The following is a 9,924-nucleotide window of genomic DNA, read 5'->3' as shown; positions in this document are numbered from 1 at the left end:
AAGTAAAACAGGATGCTTGCGAAGAGTTTCCAAATTCATGTCAAGGTCCCTATTCCTTTTCCTTCAAATAACACCTGCTCCTGTGCCCCTCTGGCTTACAGAGCACCGCTACCAAAACTATGGTTCAGGGATCGCCACCATTACCATCACCTGGGAGCTTGTTAGAAAAGCAACTTCTCAGGTCCTGCTGCAGACCTCCTGAGAATTTGCCTTTCAGCGTGACTACCCAGGTGATTCCTACACATACTGAAGCTTGAGAAGCTCCATACCAGTGTCTTGCTTGCTCACTGTTTTTTCCAGTGCTTAAAAAAGTATACCCTCAGCCCTGGCTGGCGTAGCTCAGTGGATGGAGCGCGGGCTGGGAACCAAAGTGTCCCAGGTTCGATTCCCAGCCAGGGTACATGCCTGGGTTGCAGGCCATAACCCCCAGCAACCGCACATTGATGTTTCTCTCTCTCTCTCCCTCCCTTCCCTCTCTAAAAATAAATAAATAAAATCTTTAAAAAAAAAAGTATACCCTCAGTATTTGGTCAGAGGGAGAGATGGAAGAGTGCATGGCAAACTGGCAGGCCAAGGCCAAATCTGGCCTGCAGGGTTGTTTAGTTTGACTCCCCTTTTCAAAATTTGGATTCATTTAAAGCACTTCAGAATCAAGACAGGTCGCACAAAATTCAGATCTGTGGCTTTCCCTGAAAGGCAAAACAAAACTAGCAGTTCTGGCAACACTATGCCTGCATACTTCCCCAGTTTGTCAAAGTTCCCAGATCCCAACCCCCCGCCCCCCCACCTTTGTCTATTTGCCTGTCTTCCGTAGATACTTGAATGGCAAGCCTGGAGTGGCAAAATAGCTAAGTTAGAAACCCTTTCTCTGTTCCCCTGTTGCCCTACCCTGTTTTTGATAGAGTCCAGCAAAAATCTCACCACATTGTCAGTATCTCTTTACCCGCCTTTCAATAAACTGAGAGACAATAATGATGTCTTTCCTACCCCATGTTCCAGGCTCCCACTGCAATGCCCGGTAAAAAGGAAGAACAAATGTTCGCTGAATAAAAGGGAGGGGTTTTTTAATTATTGTTTTTTATCCCTGTGGTATATAGTCTTCTATTTTATGTTTATTGACGTTGATTTTACAGAGAGAAAAAGTATACAGATCATAATTGTACAACTCAGTGACTTTTCACAAACTAAACACACCCCATATAAACAGCACCCAGACTGAGAGACACTACTGATACCCCAGAAGTCCCCATCATGCTTTGTGTTGGGGGTCCCCAAGACTACCCCACCCAGTTCAATGATTCACTAGGAGACTCACATACTCAACATATAAGCCTACTCATGGCCAAATATGATTTATTATAGAGAAAGGCTGTGAAGAAGAAATCAGCCAGGGGAAATTTCAGGTGCACAAAGTCCAAAGGAAATCAGGAGCAAGCGTCCTAGAGTTCTCTCCCAGTGAAGTCACACAGGACACACTTAATTACTCCAGCAATGAGTTGTGATCACACCAGCAAAATATCATCTAATAGGGAAGCTGATTAGAGACTGACTGCCCAGGGCTTTCACTGGGGGGTGGTCATGTAGACACTCTCTGCCTAGCACATAACAAATTCCGAATTCCCAGAAGAAAAGCATATATTTAACATAAAGCACACTGCACAGTTTAGGCATAGCAAGCCATGCATCACTTAGTGAATGATGAGAAGCTTCCCAAAGCCCAAGTTCCCAGTAGTCAGCTAAGTGCCAACCTTGCAAATAGGCCTTTCTAAAGTGAGCAGTTTCAGGTCTGCTTTATTAACTCTTTTCTACATAGTGTAGCCTTGGCCCAGGCTTCTTTACAACAAAGTTATTATCAGTAGGACCCCCACACAAAAGGATGAAACCAATCTGCAGGACCGATCTCTGCTATATCTTATTAGGGGACCTGGATTTAGCCAGTTAAAGTAAAATGACTCCCATTAACCATAAAAGTCTACCTAAGAAAGCCAGGTAGCCTCTTCCTCAGTTTCTGTCTGACACATTTTTACCTGGCCCAAGGTATCAACTCAAGTCCAGCACAGCTATGGGCTGCAAGTTAAGTTGACCTGAATGAAGCCTTCTAGGGCTGAGCCAGAGTGGTGGTGGGCAGACAATACAACACCAGGGGGCATATGTGGGCTCCCTGAAAATGAGTTTACAATGTTAGGGTGCCCCAAGCAGAACAGACATTAGTCAAGCAGTGGAGGTTAATAGCACTCCCAGTGTAGCCTTCTACTTTGAGACCTCCTGGCCTAGAGTTCCCAGACCGGTATGAAAAACTGGTCCAGTCCTTGTTTTTCAAGGGACCGCCTGAAGGGAGTCCATTCCAAACAGTGTTGCATGTCCATGATACCAGTTATCCATCTTGTGAGCTTGGATAGCACTTGAAGGCATTCTGATGGAGAGTGCAGAAAGGCTCCTCTGTTGTCATAGTCAGTGCTGCCAGGTGTGACCACAGGCTGAGCAGTCTGAACTCAAAGTACTTGCAGTGCATGGCAAGGCAACAGTGGAAAGCTTTCAGGAAGAGGGAAAGACTCCCGAACTAGTTCTGACAAACAAAGATGAGAAATGCCCTTCCCATTCCCAAGTCTCCCTAGGTACTAGCTTTTTGCTTTTCTCCACTGTCACAAAATCAGTATGCCCCACCAATCAACAATCCTAACTTCACATTTATTTATTTTTTGGTTCTGCAAACTGTTTCCTTTTTAATTTAACAATGCACCATAAACATTCTTCTATGCAATGGATGAAAATATGCTACTGAAACACAGAGTGCTACAGTTGGATACTGAGAAAGACACCTAAAGCAAAGTATAAGCATAAAATTAAAGCCCTGGGCCTGGCAAATGCCTGCCAGGGGCACTACACAAAAGGAATATCTCCAAAGCCCCTTTGTGGGGCCTTATAGCCACCCCTGAGTTCCCTTGAACCCCTTGGGTAGAATGGGTCCTGTAAACTTTTGTGTATCCACATAACCGCCCCCAACCCCCCACCAATTTCTGTCTGGTTTGCTTCATCTCATCTTCTACCCTACCCATCTCGTCAAATTCGTCAAATTCTCTTACCATCTCCTAACTGTTCAAGGACATATTGTATATGGCCTCTTTGTGTTTCCTGAGGCACTGAGCCAGCCCCTTGTTGGTTTTTCTTTTGGCTTTCCTGGTACATCATCCCCAGCTGGGCATGCTTTCCTGCAGCCCTTCATCCAATAGCTGGGTTTCTTTCTTCCTTTGGCTCTCTGGTTTTCCTCGAGTCACTGGCTTTCCCTCTTCTTTTGGCTTTCCTTCCTTCTCTTCTAGTACTTCGTCTAGTATCTTCTTTCCCTTGTTTTCTATTTTTCCCTCATTTTCTAACTTTTCCTTGTCTTCCAGAGTATGAGCTACTCTGGCTTTTCAGCACACTGAAGCTTTTCTCTGTTTTCCATCTTTCCTTCATTCTCAGGCATTCCATTTTCACTGCAGAATTTTTCCATGTTGAGATGTCCCCCCACCCTTTTCCTGTCCTGCAGGAATTCTGGCCAGGTTCCTCCTTTTCTAGCCTACCAAGTGCTGAGAACAAAGACACACAGACCTTTTTCCTCTCAGTGCCTGTTCCTTCTCACCCATTCCAGTGTTCCTCAGGCAGCGATGAAGAAGTCCCTCGCACTGACCTGAAAGAACCTGGAGCAACAATTAGGAGTTCGCAGATGGCTCAGGGCCCAACCACAGCAAAGGAAACACATTTTAAAAATCATCTCTTACTGTCATCTAGTCCTTTCATCTGGAAGGATTGTACAAAGAGGAATAAAATCCCTTAACCAGAGCCCTGGTTGGGTAGCTCAGTTTGTGAGAATATTATCCTGATACATCAAGATTGCGGGTTCAGTCCTCCATCAGAGCACATACAAGAAGCAAACAATGAATGGTAAAATAAGTGGAACAACAAATTGATGTTTTCTTTCTCTCTCTTCCCCTCTCTCCTTAAAATCAATAAAATTTTTAAAAAAAATTTAAGCATTTAACCAGATAAGATATATTCAGGAACTGGTTAGGATGTGTTATGGGCTAAAATGCCTTCACTCAAAATTAGTATGCTAAAGCCCCTAATCCTCAGTACCTTAGAACATGACTACAGTTGGAGAGAGGGCCTTTAAAGAGGTGATTAAGGTAAAATGGAGTCATTAAGATGGGCCCTAATCCAAAATGTCAAGTGTCCTTACAAGAGATTAGGGCACAGACAACACAAAGGGATGACCACGTGAAGACACAGCATAAACACAGACATCTGCAAGCCAGAGAGGCCTCAGGAGAAAACAAACCCTGCTGACAACTTGATCTTGGACTTCTGACCTCCAGAACTGTAAGGAAATAAATCTCTGTTGTTTAAGCCACCCTCTCTGTAGTATTTAATAGCAGCCTTAGCAGATTAATAGAGGATGAAATTCTAAATTTTCAAAAATTTCAAAAGGGGTCTACATAACTTCCTTCCCCTTTTATCCACATAGCACCATAGGAAAGATGAATCCCTTTCTAGAGACAGCTATATTTGAATAATCAACCTACCTTACGTCCTCAGGTGTCTGTACCAGGGAAAAGTGCAGAGGTAGAATCAGGATATCAGCCCACTGTGGCAAATTGCAGCAATCCAGAAAGCTGAACAGTGCCATACCGGCCCCCCCACGCCCCCCCCCCCCACACACACACACCCACAGAAGGCCCAGAGGCTGATCTGTCAAAAGCAGATGGAGGAGTCACAGTCCCTATTATGTGCCCTCCCCCAACCGGCAGCTTTTCCTGGGGAACACAAGTTAGGATGCAGTTAGCCTCTGATCAGAGATAAAAAGCTGGTCAGCAGCTTAATTTTAGATGGTCCCTTCTGAGAGCAAGCCCTTTTCTATGGCATTTGTATGTGACCCAGAAGGTCCAGCCAGCATCCACAATTCATGTTTTCATAATTCAGAGTTCCACAGATGGGACCCTAAGTCTCCAGTCGTTCCAAGGTCTGAGTCCTGTTCATGGAGCCTGGGTCTGCTTTCAATCCAGCACATCTCCTGTTGAAACTGAAAAGGCATACCCAGCTAGTCTGTTTTCAGCTTCTAGTCAGGTCCCAGCAATCATGATCAGTGAATTTGCAATTCCTATTGAGCCAGCTGCTTTCTCCAGCAGCAGCAAAGTTATGCTACAGTGCCATATAACCATGGTCCAAATTTAAGTGACAAGCACAACTTCCTTTTCATCTTGTCCATCTTAGAGTCCAAACTGATCCACTCAAAAATATGCATACCAAAATGGACAGTCAGCGGCCAATATGTGTCAGATATTTGATTTCAGCAAGAGCTTATGACCAATTTAACTGCTTTTTCAAATTCTAAATGTGTAGTTCCATCCAGAGATTGCCTCTCTTTTAATGTGTTGAAAGATCCAGAGGCTCCAACAGACACAAATCCTAGCAATGATCATCAGTTACAGAGACTTATTCTGGTTCCAATTAGAATTTAAATTCCAATTCATTAGTGGCAAAGAGGAAGAAAGTTTTATCCCACCAACACCTTCTTAATTTAATTTTAAGAATTAAAATTAATCTTTCTTTGCTTGGGAAGATCCCTCTAGCATCTGTAAAACTATAAGCATGTAATATTTTAAATCCACTTTACCGTATATCCAAATACAACAGCCACAAAATACAAAGCCATTTTTAAAAACTGTCCTTCTTTTCTCATTGCAAATTTACTTAAATCCCTAGCAGAAAATTTAACATTTACAGGGCTATCATTGCAAGCTTGCAACATTACCTCTTTTCCGCACAGGTCCCTTCCAGTAACAACCCCCCAAGGGTATCTCTCTACTACCATAAGGTCAGAGTTTCAGCCAATGGACTCAACCAGTAAGAACAAGTTAGAGTGTTTTTCATTCATACAGTCAAAGGCCATTGAGGACCCACTGCATGTCTGTTTTATTTTTTCCACTTAGAAACACTAAAAATAATGAAACATTTAAGACACTTCCTTTAATTTCCTTTCATTCTTTAACAGCTTTTTCACTTCCCTTCTAATCCTTGTCAACATGGAGTTTTAATTTCATGTAGGTGCAATAATGCTCTGTTAATACAATCTATCTGCATAGCATCAGTAATAATACTCTTAATATAATAGTGAACCCTTATTGAGACCTACTATATGCCATGCATGGGGCTAAGAGCTTTACAGAAGTGATCATTTAATCTTTACAAAGGCCTTAGGAGAAAAAATTATTATACCCATTTTGAAGATGAGGAAATGAGCACTTCTGGATTAGGTTACTCACCCAAGGTCATAGCCACCAGGTGACATAGCCTGAATTCCAATTGGACTCTGCAGACTCCATAGTACATCTGCTTATACACTGGTTCTCTGCACACTCTCTTTGGGCCTTGTCTGGCAAGCCCCAAAGCCCAGACTTATTTGTTTACTTGCTCCCTCCTCCCTCCTTACCAAAAAGCAATATGACGTATCGGTTAAACTCATGGACTCAAGAATCCTAGGTACAAATGCCAGCCCCTCCTTAGCTGTGTGACCTCTCTGTGCCTTACTCTCCATGTCTATAAAATGGAGATAATTATATATAGTGCCCATCTCCTAGGATTCTATCTTGATGATATGCCTATCTCCTAAGGTTCTTGTAAAGAGATTCTATGAGTACAGCACTGCAAATGGTACCAGGCACATGATCATGTCCTTATTGTTGTTGTTACTGAAATAAAAGGAACCAGTGCCTACTCCCAGGATGCTCAGAGTATCCAACAGGGCTTTTCTGTTCCCAGGCTCTCATATTTCCTTGTTTTCCCCCTCTGCTCTGGCCCTACTGCTACCTTGGGATCTTGTGGCTTCCATGGGAAATCAGAAAATTCCTAGCAGACCCCAAAAGGTGAGATGAATGCAGCTGAAAAGGAACTAGTGGGGCCAAGAAAAACCAGAGGCTAATGTCTAGATCCAAGGTCTGAAATACGAAGTGTGGACTCCACTTCTGTGTTTCTTTTCTTGGGTGATTTTCATATGCACAAACCATGTGCCTGATGTCCAAATGACTTGGAGACATAGAATAAGCCATTTTGTTTCCTCAGGGAAACAGGATGTCCTGTGCTAACTCTTCTTCCTTCAGGGTCTGGATCAGAGTGCATAATAATGAATGCAACTGGGGCCATCCCACCAGGGAAAACTTCAGGAAAACAAAGGATTACCCAACTGTATGGCAAGTGTAGTCCTCAGGGCCACGTGCTTTGGAGGCCCAGGACACTGGAGGAGCTGCATAAAACACCAGTTTTGCGGTAGGTAAGACCTGGTTTCATTCCAGTTCAGCCATTTATTAGCTGTGTGACCCTGGGAAGATATACCTCTCTGAAGATCAGTTTCCTCCTCTGTATAATGGGTTGTAAAAATCCCTACTTTTTTGACAGTTGGGAGGATTAAATGTTTTCAAATACATGCCTGGCACCCCACTGATGCAAAGCAAGAAAAGGTGATTCCTTTTCCCCATGTCTTCTTGTGGTAGACTGATTATAAAGAAAAGATGCTCTTAATTTTAAACTTTAAAAAATATAAGAGTGCTGTACCTTGTGCTATAAGGGGTTTCACTCAAGGTATATCACTTCACAATAGTAGTTAAAACTATCATTTATTGAGTGCTTATCCTGAGCCAATATCATGCTTTACGAATGTGAATGCATTTAAATCCTCATCACAACCCTTATATATCTGCCCTATTTTATGGATGAGAAATCTGAAGTTCCAAAAGAGCAGGGCTAGGATTGGATCTGCCACCTCCAACACCCATGCTCTTCACGGCTGTGATGAACACTCAAGAAAGGACCCTCAAGCCTCCATCAGAGACCTCTACTTTGTCTCCTTGGCTTTCTCTACCACTAAGCTGTAAGATGGATCCCTATGGGCAGGGCCAGGTTCCATCTTATTCTCCACTGTATCTCCTGGAACTTAGCAGTGGCTCAATAAGTATTTGTTAACTGAATAAATGGGTGATGTATTAACAGCATGAGTTCAGGCCCATCTTCCTTGCCCTAAAGGGCAGCAAGTACATGTTCTGCAAAAGCACCATCCCCCTCCTTGAGGGCTCAAGAAGTGCTGCAGCAATCATGGAATTAGGAGAACTGGTCCAAGCCGGCAGCATATTTTGCTGACACCTGTTTTGAAATAACCAGGCCTTTGAACATGTTGTCCCAGCACTCCCAGCACCATTTCAGGGGACTTACAGCTCCATAGAAGCTATCCCAGGAGACCAACCAGCTACATCTGACCACCTATAGCAACCATCCAGGTCTGTTAGATGCCAATCTGTCCTAGAGATTGGCTGAGGGTGAGTTGGAACTTGGCTGGGCTCCAAGTTCTGGATACCCTATGGCAGGGGTCCCCAACCCCTGGGGCCACAGATCGGTACTGGTCTGTGGCCTGTTAGGAACAGGCATGCACAGCAGGAGGTGAGTGGCAGGCAAGCAGTGAAGCTTTGCTTGCATTACCACCTGAGCTCTGCCTCCTGTCTCCCCCCAACTCCACTGGCACATCCATGGAAAAATTGTTTTCCATGAAACTGGTCCCAGATGCCATAAAAGTTGGGTACCCACTGCCCTGTGGGCTCTCACCGGCCATATCAAGACACAAAGAAGGTCTCCCTAGCCAACAAGATCCCTTATTTATGCTAAGAAACTTCCAAGGATGTGTTAAAGAGGAGCAATGTCTGTTTGATTTACTTCAAGTCTGCTATCACCCAGATGGGTCAGAGTGACTAAGAAAGGAACTGTGCCACAGGCTCTGAGTGAAGTCACTCATGCAGAAGTGACTAACTCAGAAGCCACCAGAGATCCCAACCAACCACAAAGGCCCTGTGCAGCCATGTGGAACAGAATCTGGCAACAGGAGGCTCATAAGTCAACCATTCAAACCTTGTTCCCTACACCACGTGTCCTGAAATATCTCATCTGGCCTGGAGTGGAGGCTAGTGGGATGGGGGACTCAAGTCCAAGTAATCACCCCATTAAGTATGTGCTGGATACCTACAGGTTCACATCTGCCACCTTAGGAGTTCACAGCTAGTGTGGATTCAGGCAATAGCACAGGTATGTAAGTAGAATTTACCTAGACTTTGACAAAGTCCCCTCTATAGGTGCTACAGTACCCATGATGAGGCAGTCCAAGGCAGAGGAGCATCCTCCAAGTTGCTTTTTTTTTTTTAAGAGATAGAAGGTAAGGAGACAGACAGGGAGAGAAACATCGATGTATGAGAGAAACATTGACTGGTTGCCTCCTGACAGCCCCCAATGGGGGACCTGGTCTGCAATCCAGGCATGTGCCCTGACTGGAAATCGAACCAGTAACCTTTCAGTTTGCAGGTTGATGCTCATGCCACTGAGCCACACCAGCCAGGCCCCGAACGGCTCTTCATTAAACAGTCTGCACTTTGGCTAGCTACCTCATCTCTGTTCCCCCTAATCCAGGCCTTGTAGTACTCAGGAGGTACCCTCCTCCCCCAAGACTAAGAGTAATGAGATTGGGTAACAGTGGGCAGGGAGACAGAGAAAAATAGAGACATCAAGAGAAAAGAAAAGGCCTGAACTGGACACCTGATGGTTTTTCCTGCTCAGTATTCATTCATTACCACTTCTGGCAAAATCACTACCCCCAACCCCAATACCACTACCAGGCACTAAGTCTCAGTCCACATGGCTAAGTATGTGCCCCAGGCTTAAGTAATCAGTGTATTCCATCTTCCAGCCACAATGATTCCTTGAGGTTGGATACCTCCCTGGTTTGGAGCAATGACAGCCAGGTCCAAGGGGTTTGTCCGGGTTCGGGAAGTCTTTCTACCAGTATCAAGCTGTGGGGGTCACTCATGAAGCCTGAGAAGAAAGTCAACTCAAAGCAGCATGGAGAGCTGAAGAAAG

At 44.4% G+C, this 9,924-nt stretch overlaps 1 pseudogene; it reads right to left on the bottom strand.

Moving 5' to 3' along the window:
• Positions 1-1,092: 1,092 nt before the first annotated feature.
• On the bottom strand, positions 1,093-4,662 carry LOC123825418 (annotated as a pseudogene).
• Positions 4,663-9,924: the final 5,262 nt, after the last annotated feature.

Source organism: Phyllostomus hastatus, unplaced genomic scaffold (genome assembly GCF_019186645.2).
Source record: "Phyllostomus hastatus isolate PE091 unplaced genomic scaffold, TTU_PhHast_1.1 phas_contig_64, whole genome shotgun sequence".
NCBI classification, from domain to species: Eukaryota; Metazoa; Chordata; class Mammalia; order Chiroptera; family Phyllostomidae; genus Phyllostomus; species Phyllostomus hastatus.
The sequence above is the reverse complement of the archived record's forward strand: the minus strand, read 5'-3'. Positions and strand labels throughout refer to the sequence as shown.